Source organism: Camarhynchus parvulus, chromosome 2, assembly GCF_901933205.1.
Source record: "Camarhynchus parvulus chromosome 2, STF_HiC, whole genome shotgun sequence".
Taxonomy (NCBI): Eukaryota; Metazoa; Chordata; class Aves; order Passeriformes; family Thraupidae; genus Camarhynchus; species Camarhynchus parvulus.
The window spans coordinates 116,146,601-116,158,312 of record NC_044572.1 but is presented as its reverse complement, the minus strand read 5'-3'; the positions used below and the strand labels follow the sequence as shown (position 1 = coordinate 116,158,312).

Here is an 11,712-nt window from a genome sequence, read left to right as displayed (position 1 = left end):
CTAAATTATTAAGAATGACCCAGATTCTGGCACTCTGGCTTCTGTTGATTAACATCTTACCCTGCAAGCAATTTAGTCTAGCTTAAGTGGGGCTGCATCTTCAAATTAATTTTCAGTATAAGGATGAAAGCATCATGCCATATAACTCTGAGCTTGGTTCCAACAGATCCAGATAGGAATTATAACATGCACCAGAAGGAATGAAAATAAATTTGCTCTGGGTTCAGAGCAGTCTGGTAAAAAAAAGAAAAAAGAGAATGAATTCACAATCCTTGATTATATAAATAGCACCTGTTTTGACAAATTTTGTATGCTTGTTTTCTGAATTAGCATGCTTCCAAAGTACCACTTTTTTTCATAACATAAATGACAGCATTGACAAAAAAAATCCAAAACCACAGGCTGTTACTATATATATGTTTATAACCTTTAAGCTTTGAAAGCAAGAAATTGCTGAATTCATCCAGTAATTCGCCCAGTAACCTGTGCACACTTGCTTGGTCTTCAGCCATAGTGCAGCACACAAACATCTGCTTTTTTGGGTCTCCAAATGCTGTGATCCACAGCACTAGTTGTGTACTCAGATGTGGATAATGGGCCCAGTGCTGCAAGATCTTCATTAATGACCTAGTCACTGACACAAGTGACTTTAGGGTGAGGAAAACGGTTGCAGTTATTACAGAGTACAGGTAGAAGTTGCGGAGGGTGAGTTTAGGGCTACAGATGATAATGATTGCTATTCAGCCTAGGTGGGAGATGGAAGAAAAGGCTAGGATTTTTCAGATTTGTGTTTGGTTGTGTCCCATTCATCCTCCTAGGGCTGCTGAGAGGATAGCTAGGATAGTTAGGAGCGTAGGGTTTAGTGAGGGTGAGGTTATGTAGTTGTGACTGGGGGGAGTTTTATGACAGTGGATGGGAGGAGGCCGGTGGTGAAAGGAGAGCCTTGGAGTACTTCTGGGAATCAGAAGTGGAATGGCACTAGTCCTAGTTTTATTGTGATTGCTGAAGTGAGGATCAGGCAGGATGTTGGGTGGGTAAGTTGGGTAATGTCCCATTGTCCAGTATGTCATGTGTTGGTTATGCTGGAGAACAAGACAAGGGCAGAAGCAGCTGCTTGGGTCAGGAAGTATTTAGTGGCAGCTTCAATGCATCGTGGGTGGTGAGATTTTGAGATTAATGGGAGGATGGTGAGTGTGTTGATTTCAAGGCTGGTCCAGGCCATAATTCAGTGGTTACTTGACATAGTAATGGTTGTTCCTAGTCACTGACATATAGGTAACCTTCAGCAAGTTTTCAGACAATACAAAACTAGGAGAGGTGGCTGATACCCTAGATGTCATGCTGCCATCCAGAGGGACCTCAACAGCTGGAGAAGTGAGATGATGAGAATCTCATACTGTTCAGGGAGGGGAAGTGCAAAGCTCTGCATAGGGAGGAACAACCCCAGCACCAGCACAGGCTGGAGGGCCACCCCTCTGGAAAGCAGTTTGGCAGAGAAGGCCCTGCAGCTCCTGCTGGACACCAGGCAGGACAGGAACAGCACTGTGCCCTTGCCACTATGAAGGTGAGAGCTATCCTGGGCTGCATTAGGCAGAGGAATGCCAGCTGGTGGAGGCATGTTGTTCTTCCTCTTTAGCCACTGCTGTGTGCTGTGCAAATGTGACACTGGAAATACTGGAGAAGAATCCAGTGAAGAAAACTTATGCACAAAACTTATTAAGGGGTTGCTGCATCTTACATACAATGAGAGAATAAGAGAACTGTGACTGGCCAGCCTGGAGAAGAGACAGTGCATGGAGTCTTAACAGCATACATAAATATCTGCTGGGAGGGAATGAAGAGTGAGAAAGATTCTTCTTATGAGTGCTCAGTGACAAGACAAAAGGCAATGAGCACAAATTGAAATAGAAGGAAATCCCCCTGAAACAGATGAAAAAACTATTTTACTGTAGAGATAGTCAAACACTGGCATAGATTACCCAGAGAGGATGTGGAGTCTTCATACTTGGAGATATCCAAAACCTAAGTGGACATAGACCTGAGCAACTCTCTGTAGCTGACCTTGCATGTGACAAGGGGTTCCACTAAAGAATTTTCAGAGGTTCTTTCCAACCTCAACTCTTCTGTGATCGCACAATACTTTTCACACTACACCAGAAATATTGCAGCAGTATTCTTTCAGCTGGTTTGTATTTGGACTTCTGACGTGTCTGCAAATACCAGACACATTTTTGCTCTTAGTGTTCAAGCTAATTATTCACTAGTACTCTTTAGGATTTGGGTAGCTTTAACTATATTTAGGCATTAATGACCAAGAATCAAGATGCCACCTTCTGTGCAGGACAGCACTGAAAGACTCACACACAGAAATGCCCCAGCAGGGTGGATTTAAACAAGCTCCTTCACTGGTAAGACCATCACAGCCACTTACAAAATGAAGTGATTTAACTCATGGGTGTCTGTCCAGGATTTTCAAAGATGTTTAGAAATTAGACAGCACATTTAGCCTGCAATTTTTTGCAAGGCCCTAAGCAAACCCTATAAGGCCCATAGGAAGCATGGTAAGCATTTTGATTGCACACTCCTGAAAATGAACAGGGCTGAGAACCACTCCTCTGTAATGCTGAAGCGTGAGGCACAGGAGAGATGGGGAACACAAGCCCATTTTTGGCACCTGGCTTGTTTTCCAAACATCTAAAAAACATTTGAAAATTGTCATGACCTACTTAGAAAAGCGAACAGGCTGGGAAAAACAAGTATAAGAAAAATATTTGTAAAATTAGGACAAAACATACATAAGTTTTACTTATGCAAAAAATTATTTGTAAAGATCCTTACAACTCATTTAAAGTTTTGCTCATCCACTGAAGTCAAGACAAGAACATTACAGATTATTATTCTATTCAACAAAACCAGATGGGATTCATCCATTGCTACAATTCCAACTTCCCAAAGTATATTTGTCTCTTCTCTCTAATCCCTCTTTCTCTGACATTAATGCAAGAGTCATTGTAATGGGTAGGCTTGTTATGAAGAACTCAATAGTAATAAAAAAATACAAAAATTGCTGTTCTTGTATTCCTCTTGTTGTTGAACAATAAAATTATACTGTAAATTAAATCTGATTTTATGACATTTTGCATGCATATAGATCTTCATGTGAACTCAGGGGAGCATACTTTATTTGAGCTCTGTATTCCTTATACTTTTTAATTAATTTTTCTTTGTAATTCAGAATAAGTTTCTAATGGATTCATGGAACAATATGGGGTCACTTGGGGGTGATTTTAATACCTGCAATTCCCATGGTTATTAATCAAAGACTTTTTAGCCTTTTAGATAAATTATCTGCCTTCTGTTTAGAAGATTGAGATTAAGCATGTGAGAGAAATTGTCCCTACTGACACAAAGGAAAAAAAGTCATGAAAATACAAAATGCAACATTTTTGGTATCTCAGAAAACTAGAGAATATGCTGAAGATTTTCAATTTTCTTTCATCTAGCTTCATGAAAATTGCTATAAAAATAGCAATCAACCTGAAAAGGGGTGATTTTCATTTATTGCCTATAAATCTCAGAAGCTGTCAGATACAGTAAAACTTTTTTTACTTAAGGGTTTACCATTTACAACTGACAGGTTTTTTAAAAAACTGTTTGACTTTTTAAGCACCTAAGAAAAGAAGGTGTTCATTTAACAAGTGTAGTTGAGAATCTAGATTTGCATACCCTTCAACAGTGGCTGTTACATTTTCATCCACTGAGTGCTGAATCATACAAACAGACACAGTTTTTGTGCAATTAATTTGATTTCTCTTGACTTCATGGTGTCCAATAATTAGAAAAATCCTGGTTGATTTTCTATTCACTAAATAAATAAACCAGTTTGTTTTCCATACTTTTTCCGTTGATCTAGGACAGCATAACTGTAGAGTAATGTCCTCAAGCGATACCAAAGACAAAAGAGCATACGTCTGAATTGATACATTTAGTGTGTGTTTACACATGCAAAAATATATATAGCCTAATATCCAATCTCACACTTCTGCTCATCATTTAACAGTGGTTAATCTGATATCAAGAACTATCAAAAACAAAAGAATTTAAATCAGCTGTGGACTTGACTTCAACTTTCAACATACAAGTCTTTCCACATACAAGTGTCGCCCCGTTCTTTTAAGTTCTTCTAAGCCTTCTGATGTGTACATTCTTGTAATGAACTTTCTCATGCACTTTTAAGTCAATAATTATTGTTTTACGTTCTTTTCTAGAGAAGGAGAAATTTGATGGACTGTTGGTTTGTCCAGTGTCATTGGAGAAATGGCACTTTCATCCTCCAATCCACTGTCACTTTTGAAAGTCTATAAATGTTAGAGTCAGAAAATAAACTTCCCTTCTTTTTATCTTGGAGGTTCCAGAGTGTATGTTGTTTTATTTCATGTCCTATAGCAACATATAAGCATCCTCGAGGTGTGTGAAAATCCAGGGCTTGTCTCTAGCTCAGTTCTGTCTCTCTGTCAAAATGAAATTAATCACATTTCACAAAAGCATTTCAAGTATTTACAACAGTTAGCATAATGTCTAAGTGTTTCACAAATTTTCTTCACCTGAAGAAGGACCTGATTTATCTATTTGCTAACCTGAGACACAAGCTGCCTCCAGAGGACAGTGGTTTTAGCTGTTCAGGTTATGTGGGGGATGTGAAGCAGTTTAGCTGCATCTGTGCATTGATCCAGCTGGGTGGATTCACCTGGACCTACAACACATCCATGTGACTCATCAGGTTCCATCACCTGCTCTCTCTGCACTGCTTACAAACTCCAACTGGCTCCTTCAACCCATGTTGTGCAGCAAGATATTTTATTCTTTCACCTGTTTGAAGTAAAGGGTGGGCTGGTTGTTTGAAGCCATGCAGAAGTTGGTCAGAGGACCTGGGCACTGCTTTCATAAATCTGAGGTTGTTTCTCATTCTGCATCCCATCTCCTTTCTTAGCCACCAACCTCACATAATTGAGAAAGTAGCAAGGTAAGGGGAAGACAAAGCAAAAAGTCAGCTAAAATTATCAGCAGGAAATAAAGAAACTGAAGAAACCTAAACTTGTAAAAAAAAAAAACCAAAAAAACCAACAACAAACCAAATATGGGGCCACAACAGACCTAAGAATAATTTTCATTTTCCACTTTCATCCCTCGGTAGCAATTTTCTGGGAAGAGAAAATACCTTGATGAAAGCCACATAGAGAAGTCAGAGAATAGACATGAGATGAAAACACAGCCCTTGAAGACAACTCTGCAGAGTGATGTACAATGTTCTCCATAGCAAGTATTTCTTTCCTATGGAGACCATTGCACATCACTGCACAAGGCTGCATTTCATAAATTGGAAACCATCTTCAGAAAAATGCATTTGTACACATCATAGGGTATACAATGTATACTTTGCTTCATCATTGTGATATTGTGAGTGATATGTGTCTTTTCTTCCTAGAAGAATACTTCAGAGATCTCGAAACTTATTCTTCCACAAAAGTAGAAAGATTAGCATAAGTACAAGTTTTCTCCATGTGGCGTAGAATATGTAGCACACATTTTGTATGTTCATGGAAGGAAACAGTCAAAATACATATTATATATACATGTATTCATCTATACACTAGCAATGCAAGAAGAGAAGACACACAGGCTTCAAGAATGTGCATATATCAGCAGATCTTATTACAGTACATGTGTTGCTTGTATTGAAAAACTGGGCTTAGCATTTTGCAGAGCTGTCTCATTCTGAAAATGAAGCAATTCCTCATTTGCCGTGATACTTTCATGAACTTGTGGGTAACTTTATGACATTAAAGCTGGCAGGAGCATATTTGTTTAGTAATTTGAATACTAAAATGGTTATTAGGAATATCACCCAAATTTTCTATAATTCAACTCTCAGTTTTATTCAGGAGCACAAGTGGCCAAATGGCTCAGCCTCAAATGTGAAAGAGAGGGAAGCAGTGTGAGTCAGACCAGATGGTTGTTGACCTTAAGGCAAGATAGAAACGGTTGGGAAAAGCTTCTCTCAGCTGTGCTTCTTCTAGGCACTGCTCCAGAAGCTCACCTAGTCCTGGTAATGGAAAAAGTTTTACTTTTTAATATTGAAGAAGCTCAAATTTAAAAATAATGTACTTGTTTCTAATAATACAGATATTTTTAAAATGTACTTTAAGATACATAAATTGGATGACAATAGGAAAAAAAGCAATGCAATTTACTTTCTTGAATCACAGCATTCCAGGGTTTGAGTCCTATGAGAGCATCTTCTCTTCTAAAATCATGCACTGCGAACAATCATTACCATTCTTCAGAACTGACCATGGGAGCAAAACTCTAAAGAAAAAGAACCTATGTTTAAGCTAAATGCATGTTTTCCTTTTGAAACAACTTGCAGTTTGAAGGTTCTCATTCTGTACTATATGAAATGTGTTATGATAGGAAATTGTCAAAAGCTGATACAAGACTCTGAAACAACCTGAAATTTTCATTATTATTTTCATTTTTCTTTGAGAGAATTAGGTATCTGCTGTATTTATCCTAGTTAAAAGAAATCAGATTGCTAAATTTTGAAATTCCCTGTAAAATGTGAGTCACTCTGTATCAAAACAAATGCGGTGTCTGATTCAAGGTTGGGGTCAAAGACTTTTGAAAATAGTGGAGGATGTTTAAGTCTGTGTACACTGGTTTTGATCTACAAAGGCTAAATTTATAGACTATGAGATAAAATTACGTAGTCACCTCTCTGTAACTGTATATCTCGACCAATTCTAGTTCTTTGCTCTTCTAATGATTTATCCATGACCTAACAGATAAACAGAATGGAACATAATCAGAAAATCACAGGTAAGTTACAGAAATATAAAAGTAAACGCCTCCTCATTTATTTTCACACACACAGAGGAAAAAAAAAAAAGAAATTATTTCCATTTTCTTCTTGAGAATCCACTTGAAGCATTAATTAAGCATGTTAACTTGAATGTGGTAAGAAGGTCTGCAAAGTCTTTTTTACCATTTTATAGTTTTCTGTGGTTTATCTTGCTTTTCAGGAGTTCTAATATAACCAAGATATTATTCCTGAGAGTGTAATTATGTTGTGTAATAATGTATGTGCTGTATTCTTTTGAGTGGGTCAAATAACCTTCATAGAGCATTTTTAAAGAATCAATGATGCCTAAGGAGTCTACAATATATGCTGCTGAGTAGGAAATTATATTTGTATTTAATTATGCAATACTGCACGGAATTGAGAACATATTGCACAAAATGGCTTTGACTGACTGTAACATACTTTCTGCAGGTGTTATTATACACCAGGCTAACATAGTTATCTCAGTGCTGTATGGAAATGAAGGAGTTCAGCACTGAGGGTTATATATTTAGAGGTTCACAATTGTGTAGTTTGCTTTACTGGTCATGCAACACCTCTCATTCAGACAAACCATACAGGCTTGCAAAAAATCATATACACCTTGCAGAATTTGATATTTGGTAATGAAAGCCAGGTCTGTTAGCAGAGCTGAGAATGCTAGTGTTTTGTATTCCCCAAAATACACTTGATTTCATGGGAGCCCTACCGAGTGGCATCAAATGAGAATCAGGCTTTGTGTGCACTGTCCCACGGGAATGTCATGGGTTTGTTACATGAAACCCATAAATCACTTTGATGTTATCTGGACCTGTATTATCATAGGAACTCTACAGGATGGTAAAATATGCTTCTGAATCATGTAGAATGCACTTATTGCTCCTGTGCATTGAGTCAGATATTGAGACTGCACCCCACTGTGCCCTGAAACACATATTTTGTGCAGCATGGGTGCATATGTGGCCAGAAGGAGGCCATTATCTCTACTTTGATTGCTCTTTCATTATATCTTTGCACAGCTATACTGACAACTCTTCCTGTTTCTGTTTAAAAACACAAACAAAAGCTAGCAAGCACTTTCGTGTTTTCCCCCTTCAATATTTGAAGATTATATTGATTTGAGAAAATGAGCAAATAATGAGAAGTACTGCAGTCCAGGACAGGAAGATGGAGAACTTTTAAGTGCCAGGACTAATAGATGGCAAACACAATTTGTTGATGGTAAGAGCAAAATTGTGAGTTTTTAACAAACAACAAAAGGAAAGAGTTTCTTCTAATCGGTAAGAAACTGAGGCATCCTGACACAATAGAGACGTATAAATTGCTGAAAAATAATAATTTTTTTAGCCCTGAATTCAATGTTCAGGCACAATGATGAGTTCAATCAAGATGTAGAGATGCATCCCCAGATAAACGTTACAAATCAAACCTAAAATCACAATTCCATAAGACAGTGCCAGATGCTGAGACTATGGCATCATACCAGGCACAGTCTCCCAGGAAAGAGGGTGATGAATCTGAAGCCTGGGTATTCCACAATACACACAAATACTGTAGAGCAAAATTGGACTGCAACAAGACAGAAAATAAAATTACCAGACAAAAGACTATAAACTAATTGCACTAAGAAAGAACAAAATTAGGAATTCTTAATCACACCATTAGGTACCAAGAAGGTTGAAAACAAAAGCTTTAGTAAGAAAATTCCCATCAGGAATTATTTTTCTTTTAAAAATTCACTGAAGCGTGAAGCGCTCCTGAACTTAAATGGCTACTTGATTTTCTAAACAAAGGAGACATAGGGAGCTATATGGCAAGAGAAAAGGGTAGAAGCAGAAAACAAAGGGATGGAACGCAAGAAATAACTATTATAATATTTTAACACCTAAAGGCAGCAGCAGAAACTGGGCAGAGATGAACCAGACAGTGAGCATATGCAGAGCAAGAGACAGACTTTTTAGCCAAGGGCATACACTTTGAATCCTGCTGCAAATCTCTAAACAAGTGACTTTATGCACAAAAGTGCATTGTGTTCTTATCAGGCTCAGAAGGTTCTGCTGAATGCTCACTGCTTTGATAACTTAGCAAAGAGAGTCAGATTAAAAAGTTACACAGAACAGCAGATCTGCAGATGTGTCCATGCATCCGACTCTCAGTGTCTGGCTAGGAATACCTCAGCTATTTCTGGAGTCTGCCTGCTACTGAAAACATAATTTGCAGTGCTGATGCCTTATGGTGGATCTCTAGTTCTGGTTGCTGGTTTTGAAAATTATTGTTCCTGGCCTTACTTATGAGTGCAATGTTTTTTCACAGAGATCCTCATGCATACTTAATAAAAATTACTGCCATAAAAAATCCTATTTGACCCAGTGTAAGAGATTAATACTATGTTTAAATCCAGTTTCAAACAACAGGAGAAAGATCTTAAATCTTAGGAAAGCTCAGATGAAAATCTTTGCTTAACTTTTTTTTTTTCAGTAAAGAACAATTCAAAACTTGATGTAATTGTGGAAGCCAAATGCTTCAAATTCTCAATTCCAGATTAAAAAAAATGTAGCTTAGAACTTGTCTGGACACAGGTCTAATTCAAAATCATGAAAGACAATAGCAGACCTTCAAAGTGCTATGTAAACAGGCAGGGCTCCTGAACTTTGGGTCCAGCAGTTGAGTTTTTCTCAATTTTTGCCTTTCTGGCCAATTAGCAATTGCACTGAAATCACTTACATATTTCCATTTTTTTCTTTTTGAACTCTGTGTTTTCCAACACATTCTGAATTAATTAATAAGAGTGCCAACTAATTTGTACTACACAGGATCAGTTTCTTAATACTTTAAAATATTTTTTCCTCTTTTGGTTACACCTTTTATCTTTTTATCTTTTTTTTTTTTCATGTTCTTAGCAGGATTCAGTTTTAGTGGAATCACACAAGATGTTAGTCAGATAACAGAACTGGTTTCCAATTCATGCTGTAAATAATTTCTTACTCTGGACTACAGTAACGATAATTATTTTTTCACTCTGACATTTGCTGTACTCATTACGACTTGCCTCCTCCTCCACTCAAGTATTTTTCAGTTTGTTAGACTTTCCTCCTTTAGGCACAATTGTTATTTATCAAAATTCTGAAAGACTTAAAAGTGCTACACAAGAAACGTAAACTAATTTTACAGCTTCTGGAATAAGACTGATCTTGTTAGCATGAACCTTTTGGTTTTTTAGTTTCTTTAACATAGAAAATCAAGCCTGCAAGGACTTGTCTTTCAGCGTGTATCCCAAACCATTAATTCAAATACTTCTATTCAGATAAAATGAACTTACTAGGTAGGTTTTATTAAAGTCATTACCGATTTTCTTCTGTGGATTCCATGTCTTGTTGTTTATTCAGTTTCATAAAGAAAAATAATAGTGTTTTGGTTTCCACAGAGTATAGAGATTTGATTTAGAAGTGGGTTCCTGAGAAATATTTAATTTTTTGTAACTCTTCATTGCTACTATTAAAATGGCAGGTGTCAAAAATGTTCTGTTCGATGCAAAAAAAAATTGCTCCTCTGTATTTTCATTATATTCTGATTTTATTTTTGTTCTATATTTACAGACTCACAGAATGGGTAAAGTTTGGAAGGGACCACAGTGGGTCATCTGGTCCAACATCCCTGCTCAGGCAGGGTCATTCCAGAGCACATGGCACAGGATTGCATCCAGATGGTTCTTAAATATCTGTAGAGAGGGAGACTCCACAACCTCTCTGGGCAATCTGTTCCAGTGCAGTCAGCCACACAGTAAAGAAATTCTTCCTCATGTTTAGCTGGAACTTTCCATGCATTGGTTTCTGCCCCTTGCCTCTTGTCCTGTTGCTTGGCACTACTGAAGAGAGCTTGGATCCATCTTCTTGGCACTCTCCCTTGAGATATTGATACACATTCATGTGTATTCACAGTTGTTCCTTCTCAGTTGTCTCTTCTTGAGGCTGAACAGGCCCAGCCCCCTCAGCCTTTTGTCATGAGATGCTCCAGTCCCTTGACCAGCTTTGTAGCTCTCTGCCAGACCTGCTCCAGGAGCTCCAGGTCTCTGCTGGAGAGCTCCAGGTCTCTGCTGGGGAGCTCTACTGCAGAGCCCAGAGCTGCACACAGATGTGGCCTCACCAGGGCTGAGGAGAGGGACAAGATAATCATCGACCCACTGGCAATGCTCTTCCCAATGCACCTCAGGATACCATCGATTTTCTTGGCCACAGGGACACACTGCTGGCTCATGGACAGGTGTTGCCCACCAGGACCCCCAGGTCCTTCTCTGCAGAGCTGCTTCCAGCAGGTCGGTCTCCAGCCTGTGCTGGTGCATGCAGTTGTTGCTCCCCCGGAGCAGGACCCTGCACTTGCTTTTGTTGAATTTCAGAAGGTTCTTCTCTGCCCACCTCTCCAAACTGTTATTCTTAAAATGCTTAATTTATCACTGTTTTTTTTTTTTTTTATTTATCACTAGTTTTCTTAATTTGCTTTACATGAGAACTACCTGCTCACTTACCTTTAAATTTTTACAGTGTCTACTCTTGGTTAACTCACATTTAGAGTAGTTCATACAATGGCACATGGTGAAGAGAGTGGCAGGACTGGCAACCCCACATGCCTAGTTCCAGTAAGAGACTATTTAAGCTAAACAAGAGGTTAAGAGATGGGAAAGACAGCAGAGCAGCTCTGCTTCTGCACACATTCGGGCTTGGCCCTCTCACATGTGGGATGTCTTCTCATTAGGGTCAATTACAAAGGGTAAAAATGTCTGTGTTAAAATGTGTCATGAAAGTATGAGTGTATCTTAC

The 11,712-nt window shown here is 38.3% G+C and overlaps 1 pseudogene; it reads right to left on the bottom strand.

Moving 5' to 3' along the window:
- Positions 1–326: 326 nt before the first annotated feature.
- On the bottom strand, positions 327–11,152 carry LOC115912720 (annotated as a pseudogene).
- Between the last annotated feature and the right edge of the window lie 560 nt (positions 11,153–11,712).